At 40.5% G+C, this 10,172-nt stretch overlaps 1 non-coding gene across 1 annotated transcript; it reads right to left on the reverse strand.

Moving 5' to 3' along the window:
• Positions 1-5,640: 5,640 nt before the first annotated feature.
• TRNAA-GGC (transfer RNA alanine (anticodon GGC)) lies at positions 5,641-5,712 on the reverse strand. Its single transcript has one exon. It is a non-coding gene; the product is annotated as a tRNA-Ala (tRNA).
• Positions 5,713-10,172: the final 4,460 nt, after the last annotated feature.

The raw sequence follows: 10,172 nt of genomic DNA on the forward strand, positions 1-10,172 counted from the left end.
TACTGGGATCTTGTTGGGCCATTTCCACACCTTTGACCTTGGGTGGTGATGGCAATGGCAACGCCCACCCCTGCTGGGCTCTGGGAGCCTCAGCATCCTTTGTGTGTCTGCTTACCCTGCCCACAGCTCTTCATTCATTACTCTTAAACCATCTGAGTTGGATACTGTGTCCTGCCAGGATGCTGGCTGGTACAGCCGCTGTGATTTCCTTAACTGTAGGGCATGATGACCTCATTCAATGCACCAGATTGTCTTTCATCTCTATCCTGCATCCCTGCTCCGTTAGGTCCGTGTGGGCCCATCCCCTATAGGGTGACCGTTGTCTCCTTACAATGTAGTGATATAGTGGCATCTCTCAGCCAAGAGGCCTTGACCAGGGTTCTATTTATATGACAAGCTAGGGAGATGGAGCTGAAAGCAAACATGATTTGACTCTTCAGGGTTTGCGGCCAGATGCTGAGCTAGGGATGCCTTCCTTTACTTGATTCTAAATCATATATAATTAGATATGTACACCCTCCATGCAGGTGTTTCCCATGTTTATGTTCTCCCCTTTCTTCTCGTTCCTTTCTGGGAATCCTTTTTCTTTCTAAAGGCTTGGACTTTATAAACTGCCCCTCCGTGAGGGTGACTGAGCTTTCAAAATCTACCTCTCCTGGAACCCTGACATTCAGCTACAGAAGAGCCACGCTTTTATCCCAAATTTCTCTTGGAGGATAGTTTTCTATTTCTTTGACTCAGAGCTTGGTGGGACCTCATGAGTGTAGCCCTGAGTTACAAATTCATAAGAATTTGAAACCTGAAGCAATTTCCTATTCTGAAAGGTCCATGCTGATTTTTTTTAACATCTGTATTGGAGTATAATTGCTTTACAATGGTGTGTTAGTTTCTGCTTTATAACAAAGTGAATCAGCTATACATATACATATATCCCCATATCCCCTCCCTCTTGCGTCTCCCTCCCACCCTCCCTATCCCACCCCTCCAGGCGGTCACAAAGCACCGAGCTGATCTCCCTGTGCTATGCGGCTGCTTCCCACTAGCTATCTATTTTACATTTGGTAGTGTATATATGTCCATGCCACTCTCTTACTTTGTCCCAGCTTCCCCTCTCCCTCCCCATGTCCTCAAGTCCATTCTCTACACCTGCATCTTTATTCCTGTCCTGCCCCTAGGTTTTTCAGAACCATATATATATATATATTTTTTTTTTAGATTCCGTATATATGTGTTAGCATATGGTATTTGTCTTTCTCTTTCTGACTTACTTCACTCTGTATGACAGACTCTAGATCCATCCACCTCACTACTCTTTCTCTGTGAAAATACGTTCATTTGTGTCAGTTGTTAGATAATGCCTATAAGTGATATCATAGTATATGTCTTTTGCTTTCTGACTTACCTCATGTTCTGTGATTATCTCTAGGCTCATCTCAAATAACTGAATTTCATTTCCTTTCATGGCTGAGTAATATTCCATTGTATATACGTGCCACATCTTCTTTACCCATTCATCTGTCGATGGACACTTAGGTTGTTTCCATCTCCGGGCTATTGTAAATAGAGCTGCAGTGAACATTGTGGTACATGACTCTTTTTGAATTATGGTTTTCTCAGGGTATATGCCCAGTAGTGGGATTGCTGGGTCATATGGTAGTTCTATTTGTAGTTTTTTAAGGAACCTCCATACTGTTCTCCATAGTGGCTGTATCAATTCACATTCCCACCAACAGTGCAAGAGGGTTCCCTTTTCTCCACACCCTCTCCAGCATTTATTGCTTCTAGATTTTTTGATGATGGCCATTCTGACCGGTGTGAGACTAGTTGAGAAGATAAACTAGAATGAAATGAATGAATGAAATTAGAACACTCCCTAACACCATACACAAAAATAAACTCAACTAGTCTCATGGCATTGTGGTCAGAAAAAATACTTGATACAATTTCAATTTTCTTAAATTTACCAAGGCTTGATCTGTGACCCAGGATATGATCTATCCTGGAGAATGTTCCATGAGCACTTGAAAAGAAAGTGTATTCTGTTGTTTTTGGATGGAATGTCTTATAAATATCGATTAAGTCCATCTTGTTTAATGTATCATTTAAAGCTTGCGTTTCCTTATTTATTTTCATTTTGGGTGATCTGTCCATTGGTGAAAGAGGGGTGTTAAAGTCCCCTACTATGACTGTGTTACTGTCGATTTCCCCTTTTATGGCTGTTAGTGTTTGCCTTATGTATGGAGGTGCTCCTATGTTGGGTGCATAAATATTTACAATTGTTATATCTTCTTCTTGGATTGATCCCTTGATCATTATGTAGTGTTCTTTTTGTCTCTTGTAATAGTCTTCATTTTAAGGTCTCTTTTGTCTGATATGAGAATTGCTACTCCAGCTTTCTTTTGATTTCCATTTGCATGGAATATCTTCTTCCATCCCCTCACTTTCAGTCTGTATGTGTCCCTAGGTCTGAAGTGGGTCTCTTGTAGACAGCATATATACGGGTCTTGTTTTTGTATCCATTCATCCAGTCTATGTCTTTTGGTGGGAGCATTGAATCTATTTACATTTAAGGTAGTTATTGATATGTATGTTCCTATTACCATTTTCTTAATTGTTTTGGGTTTGTTATTGTAGGTCTTTTCCTCCTCTTGTTTTCCCTGCCTAGAGAAGTTCCTTTAGCATTTGTTGTAAAGCTGGTGTGGTGGTGCTGAATTCACTTAGCTTTTGCTTGTCTGTAAAGGTTTTAATTTCTCCATCGAATCTGAATGAGATCCTTGCTGGGTAGAGTAATTTTGGTTCTAGGTTTTTCCCTTTCATCACTTTAAATATGTCCTGCCAGTCCCTTCTGGCTTGCAGAGTTTCTGCTGAAAGATCAGCTGTTAACCTTATGGGGATTCTCTTGTATGTTATTTGTTTTTCCCTTGTGGCTTTTAATATTTTTTTCTTTGTATTTAATTTTTGATAGTTTGGTTAATATGTGTCTTGGTATGTTTCTCCTTGGATTTATCCTGTATGGGACCTTCTGTGCTTTCTGGACTTGATTAACTATTTCCTTTCCCATATTAGGGAAGTTTTCAACTATAATCTCTTCAAATATTTTCTTAGTCCCTTTCTTTTTCTCTTCTTCTTCTGGGACCCCTATAATTCGAATGTTGATGCATTTAATGTTGTCCCAGAGGTCTCTGAGACTGTCCTTAATTCTTTTCATTCTTTTTTCTTTATTCTGCTCTGCAGTAGTTATTTCCACTATTTTATCTTCCAGGTCACTTATCCGTTCTTCTGCCTCAGTTATTGTGCTATTGATTCCTTCTAGAGAATGTTTAATATCATTTCTTGTGTTGTTCATCATTGTCTGTTTGCTCTTTAGTTCTTCTAGGTCCTTGTTAAACTTTTCTTGTATTTTCTCCATTCTATTTCAAAGATTTTGGATCATCTCTACTATCATTATTCTGAATTCTTTTTCAGGTAGACTGCCTATTTCCTCTTCATTTGTTAGGTCTGGTGGGTTTTTACCTTGCTCCTTCATCTATTGTGTATTTCTCTGTCTTCTCATTTTGCTTAACTTACTGTGTTTGGGGCCTCCTTTTCCCAGGCTGCAGGTTTGTAGTTCCCGTCGTTTTTGGTGTCTGCCTCCAGTGGCTAAGGTTGGTTCACTGGCTTGTGTAGGCTTCCTGGTGGAGGGGACTTGTGCCTGTGTTCTGGTGGGTGAGGCTGGATCTTGTCTTTCTGGTGGGCAGGACCACGTCTGGTTGTGTGTTTTGGGGTGTCTATGACCTTATTTTGATTTTAGGTGGCCTCTCTGCTAATGAGTGAGGTTGTGTTCCTGTCTTTCTAGTTGTTTGGCATAGGGTGTCCCACACTGTAGCTTGCTGGTCGTTGAGCAGAGCTGGGTCTTAACGTTGAGATGGAGATCCCTGGGAGAGCTTTCACCATTTGATATTACGTGTGACAGGAGCTCTCTGGTTGACCAGTGTCCTGAACTCGGCTCTCCCACCTCAGAGGCATGGGCCTGACACCTGGCTGGAGCACCAAGACTGTGTCAGCCACATGGCTCAGAAGAAAAGGGAGAAAAGGGGAAAGAAAGAAAGAAAGAAGGAAAGAAAAGAAAAGAAAAGAAAGTTATTAAAAAATTATTAAAAAATAAAAAATTAAAAAGTAATAAAGAAAGAGAAAGAAAGAAAGAAAGAAAGAGAGCAACAAAACCAAAAACAAATCCACCAATGATAACTAGTACTAAAAAGTATGCTGAAAAAAAAAGAAATGGACAGACAGAACCATAGGACAAATGGTAAAAACAAAGTTATACAGACAAAATCACACAAAGAAGCATACACATACACACTTACAAAGAGAAAAAGGAAAAAAAAATCTATATATATATAAAAAAAAGGAAGCAAGCAACCAAATCAATAAACAAATCTACCAATGATAATAAGCTCTAAATACTAAGCTAAGATAAACAAGTTAATGCAGAAAGCAAACCCCAAGTCTGCAGTTGCCCCCAAAGTCCACCGCCTCAATTTTGGGCTGATTGGTTGTCTATTCATGTATTCCACAGATGCAGGTACATCAGGTTGATTGTGGGGATTTAATCCGCTGCCTCTGAGGCTGCTGGGAGAAATTTCCCTTTCTCTTCTTTGTTAGCACAGCTCCCGGGGTTCAGCTTTGTATTTGGCCCCGCCTCTGTGTGTAGGTCACCAGAGGGCGTCTGTTCTTCGCTCAGACAGGACGGGGTTAAAGGAGCAGCTGACTCGGGGGCTCTGGCTCACTCAGGCCGGGGGAGGGAGGGGCACGGAGTGCGGGGCGAGCCTGAGGTGGCAGAGGCCGGCGTGACGTAGTACCAGCCTGGGGCATGATGTGTGTTCTCCCAGGGAAGTTGTCCCTGGATCATGGGACCCAGGCAGTGGCGGGCTGTACAGGCTCCCGTGAGGGGAGGTGTGGAGAGTGACCTGTGCTCGCACACAGGCTCCTTGGTGGCGGCAGCAGCAGCCTTAGCGTTTCATGCCCGTCTCTGGTGTCTGCACTGATTGCCATGGCTCACGCCCATCTCTGGAGCTTGTTTAGGCGGTGCTCTGAATCCCCTCTCCTCACGCATCCTTTTGGGAAGTCTGAGGTCTTCTGCCAGCGTTCAGTAGGTGTTCTGTAGGAGTTGTTCCACATGTAGATGTATTTCTGATGTATTTGTGGGAAGGAAGGTGATCTCCACGTCTTACTCCTCCGTCATCTTGAAGGTCTCCTCCATGTTGATTTTGAAAGAGCTCTGGGCAAGGAGCCCAGTGCATTTGCGGGAGAGGCTGAGGTCCTCTCTGGGTGCGACCTGGAGACGTGGCAGAGCGGCTCCTTCACTTCCTCTGCAACAGGCACCCTGCCCGTCCTGATATTTACAAAGAGGAGCCACGGAACAATGACATAAGAACCAGGAGGAGAGGGGCACTTTCCAGGCACCCCTCCATTATAGGCAAGTGCTGAGCAAGTACAGTGGACCCCCAGAGAAGCTTAGGACCTGAGCATCTGGGTGGAGAGGGAATGAGCATCTCTGCTCACTTTCATGTGTTTTAGGCCCCCATAGTGACTGCTTTAGCCACAATGTTTGAACAATATTCCATCATTATTCCACTAGAGAAAAATAGAGCCAATACCTGGAGGTGCTGGGGACTGAACCCAGGGCCTCATACATGCCAAGCATGTGCTCTATCACTGAGCTACACCCCCTCCTAACTAGCCACCATGAACTAAAGGCTTGTGGACGTGCATTGTCCTGTCCTACCCCCTGGAGACTAATCAAGATTTGCTCATTTGGAGGTTTCTGGGCCACCTTATGTCTCTTCTCCACAGCTGTCTATGGAGGGTGTGGGCTGATTCTCCTGGGGGTCAGGGTTAGGCTGTGGTTGACAACAGTTTTGTGTCCAAGGGATCCCAGTTGCTACAGGAGGGCTGTGATGCCTGGGCAGGCAGCGCGTAGGGCGGACTGCACCTGGTAGGTGCCTTAAGAGACATGGAGTTGGGATGAGGGCAGCTACAAGAGGACGGTGGGACTCCTGGGTCCTCCCCACGCCACGGGGGAGCCACTGCTCCGTGCAGGGCACAGATGTGCCAACTCCTTGGTGCTGGGGGGACTGGACAGCTCCCCCACCTCCAGCAGAAGACAGAACCCCTGGACTATGGGTGGAGGCTGGGGTGAGTGTAGCCTGGGAAAAAGCTGCACTTCTGAAAGCTTACAGGGATTTTTTCTTCTTAATTTGTTGGTGATATTTCAAACACTTTACTTCCAAGTAAGCAAACTTCTTTGCATAGAAGAAACAAAATAATAGAAGCCAACAGATGAACAGAGAGATGAGGTGGTAGGTTATGCTTAGAGAATATTTGTTTTCTAATGTTAGCTCAGATTAATCCATGAACTATTTTATGTATTGTCACCAAAGAGAAGGAATAATACAAGAAGCTTACAATGACCTGCAACCAGCAGTATTTCTGCATCTCCGTTTCATTGAGGCCTCTTGGTTATCAACTAATGAGACGTTTTCTCTCATGAAACTCGGCATATTCCTATTAATTGCTTCCTATGTCCAGGTACTAAGAGGTAGGTTTCTTTTTTTTTTAATTTTTATTGGGGTGTAATTGATTTACAATGTTGTGTTAGTTTCAAGTGTACAGCAAAGTGAATCTTTATACAAATACATACTTGGAAGGCTCTTTAAGGCACTGGCTCCCTGGACATAAGTCTGCACCTGTGGGTAGTGATCTACCTGAAAGTGAAGGGCCAGCGATTTGGGAGACAGTGTCCTTCTGGTCCTCACTAGCCACTAGCCCCTGAGGCTGAGGGCTGGCGCACCCTGTAAGGCGCTTACCTTTCCTTGAAGCTTCATCTGTTTCCCTTACTTTCTTGGAATCTCAGGTTTCAATGACCTTAGTCTTAAATTGCCTCTGGGGTGTGTTGTATTATTTCATTGAAATTTAATGATTTTCATTGTATGGTCCTGCTTATTTCACTTAACTTCTATCTGTTTTTAATTAAGAAATTTTAGAGGGAGGGAGACGCAAGAGGGAAGAGATATGGGAACATATGTATATGTATAACTGATTCACTTTGTTATAAAGCAGAAACTAAGACACCATTGTAAAGCAATTATACTCCAATAAAGATGTTAAAAAAAGTTTTAGAATTTCTGTTCTTTTCTGTAAAATGGTTCTACTTTTAATAATTTCTTTTGTTTTATAATTTTTAACATCAATTTTTGTTTTAAAAATTAATTTCTAAAAAGTTTAAAAATAATTTTTAACTTTTAAAATTGCCTTTTAGTAATCATTTCATGATCTACATAAATCAAATCATTATGCTGTACACCTTAAACTTACACAGTGTTGCCTGCCCATTATATCTCAAGAAACCTAGAAGACAAAAATTGCCTTTTAGTTTGTTACATTAACCTTTAGAAGATTTCCTTTTGATTCTTATCACATGGTAGATTTACTATTTTTACATTGGCCAGTAAAATATTTACATTGCATTTTACTCCCTTGCCCTTTAATACTTAATGACAAAACTTTTCATCTTCTTTTATACATTTACTTTTTAAATCAGTTTTTATTTTTGTTCTCTTTAGTGTCCTTTTACATCTTTTCAAAGTATTAGATGTTGTAGATAGCCCTCAAAAATGTCATGTTTTTGAGCAGACCGGCTTCACCCTTTGTAAAAATTCCTGGTCTACAAGTTTGCAGGCACGTGTGTTGCTACAAAAGAGCAGGGACATGTGTTGAAGAGTGAGAGAAAAGCCACGCCATAAAGAGCAGGCTGTGCTGACTTTTGCTGCATGACAATGAACTTACCACAGACCTAACAGCTTAAAACAGCACTCAGTTATCAGCTCCTAGTTCTGTAGATCAGAGGTCTGGGAGAGGCATGGCTGGGTCCTTGGCTCAGGGTCTTGTAAGGCTGGAATCAAGATGCCTCTGGGGCTGTGTTCCTCTCTGGATGTCCTGGAGAAGAATCCACCTCTAGGATCACTCAGGTTGTTGGCTGAATTTAGTTCCTTGTGGTTGTAGGACTGAGGTTCCCATTTCCTTGATGTTCGATTTCTGCTCCTGGAAGCTGCCTCCAACTCTCCTCAGATATCTCCTCTCTATCTTCAAAGCCAGCCACAAATCTCTCTCATGAAAGAAACCCCATACCTCATTATCAGTCACTCCCCATTTCGCCTCAGTTCCAACAAATCAACTCTCTGTTTCTACAGATTTGCCTATTCTGGACTTTTCATACAAATGGAATTATTCAAGATGTGGCCTTTTGTGATTGGTTTCTTTCAGTTAGCATAACAAGGTTCACTCACACTGTAGCATGTGTCAGTACTTCATTCCTTTCTGTGACTGAATAATATTCCATTGTATGGATATACCACATTTTGTTAATCCATTCATTAGTAGATGGACATTTGCATTGTTTCTACTTTGTGGCTATTATAAGTAATGCTGCTATGAACATCTGTGTACAAGGCTTTGTGTGGACATATGTTTGAATTTCTCTTAGGTATACACTTAGGAATGGAATTGCTGAATCAAATGATAACTCTATGTTGAACTTTATGAGAAATTGCCAACTATTTTCACGGCAGCTGCACCATTCTATATTCTTTTCAACAACATACGAGGGTTTCAATTTCTCCACGTCTTTACCAACAGTTGTTATTATCTGTTTTTTGATTATAGCCTTTAGTGGATGTGAAGTGGTATCTCATTTTTGATATGCTTTTTCTTAATGATTAATGGTATTTTTCATGTGCTTATTGGTCATTTGTATATCTTCTGCAGAGAATTGTCTATTCAAGTTCTTTGTCCACTTAAAAAATTGAGTTTTCTTTTTATTGAGCTGTAAGAGTTCTTTATATGTTTTGGATGCTAGACCTTTATCAGGTATTTGATTTGCAGATATTTTCTCCTAGCCTGTGGGCTCTCTTTTCTCTTTCTTGAGAGTGTCCTTTGAAGCATGCAAATTTTAAATTTTGATGAAGTCCAGTTTATCTGTTTTTATTTTCCTTTGGTTTCTTTTGCTTTTCGTGTTCTATCTAAGAACACTCGGCCTAACTGAAAGTCACACAGATTTACTCTAATACTTTCTTCTATGAGTTTTATAGTTTTAGCTCTTACCTTTAAGTCTGTGATTCATTTTGAGTTCATTTTTGTATGTGTTATGAGATAGGAGTCTGAATTCATTCTTTGCATGTAGATATCCAGTGGTCCTAGCACCATTTGTAGAAAAGATCACTTTTTACCTGTTGCATTGTCTTGGCACCCTTGTCAAAAATCAATGGACCATAGATGTATGAAACTTTTCTGGATTCTCATTTCTAATCCATTGATCTTTATGTCTATCTTTATGCCAATACTAGCTTGATTACTATCACTTTGCAGTAAGTTTTGAAAGTGGGATGTGTGAGTCCTCCAACTTTGTCCTTATTTTTAAAAATTGTTTTGGCTCTTCTGGATCCTTACATTTCCTTATGAATTTTAGGATCCGTTTGTTTATTTCTGTGAGAAATAAAATTGGGATTTTGATAAGGATTGCACTGAATCTGTAGGTCATTTGGGGGCGTATTGCCATCTAAACAGCATTAAGTCTTCCAATCCATGAAGACAAGATGTCTTTCTATTTAATTTCTTGCATTGATGTTTTATAGTTTTCAGTACTCAAGTCTTGCTCTTCTTCTCCTGAGCATTTTATTATTTTTTGATGCTATTGTAAAGGGGATTGCTTCTATAACATCATTTTGGAATTGTTAGTGTAGAGAAAAATAATTGATTTTTTAAATAATCAATCTTGTATCCTGAAACTTTGTGAGCTCATTTATTAGTTCTCAAAGTTCCTTAGGATTTTCTGTATATAAGATCATGTCATCTACAAAAAAAAAGATAATTTTACTTCTTCTTTTTCAATCAGTATAAATTTTATTTCTTTTTCTTGCCTAGTTGCCCTGGCTAGAACCTCCAGTACAATGCTGAATAGAAGTTGTGAGAGGGTCATCCTTGTCTTGTTCCTGATGTTAGGGAGGAATTTTTCTTCCCTTCATTATTTAGCGTGATGTTAGTAATATATTTTAGAAAATGCTCTTATGTTATTTTTTATTAGACTTTGAAATATTTACAGATGAAGTGAGGTGATACTTTGGATTTACTTTAAA

The sequence above is a fragment of the Delphinapterus leucas genome, chromosome 8, assembly GCF_059928025.1.
Source record: "Delphinapterus leucas isolate spDelLeu-1000000601 "Yukka" chromosome 8, BTC_Dleu_Yukka2, whole genome shotgun sequence".
NCBI lineage: Eukaryota > Metazoa > Chordata > Mammalia > Artiodactyla > Monodontidae > Delphinapterus > Delphinapterus leucas.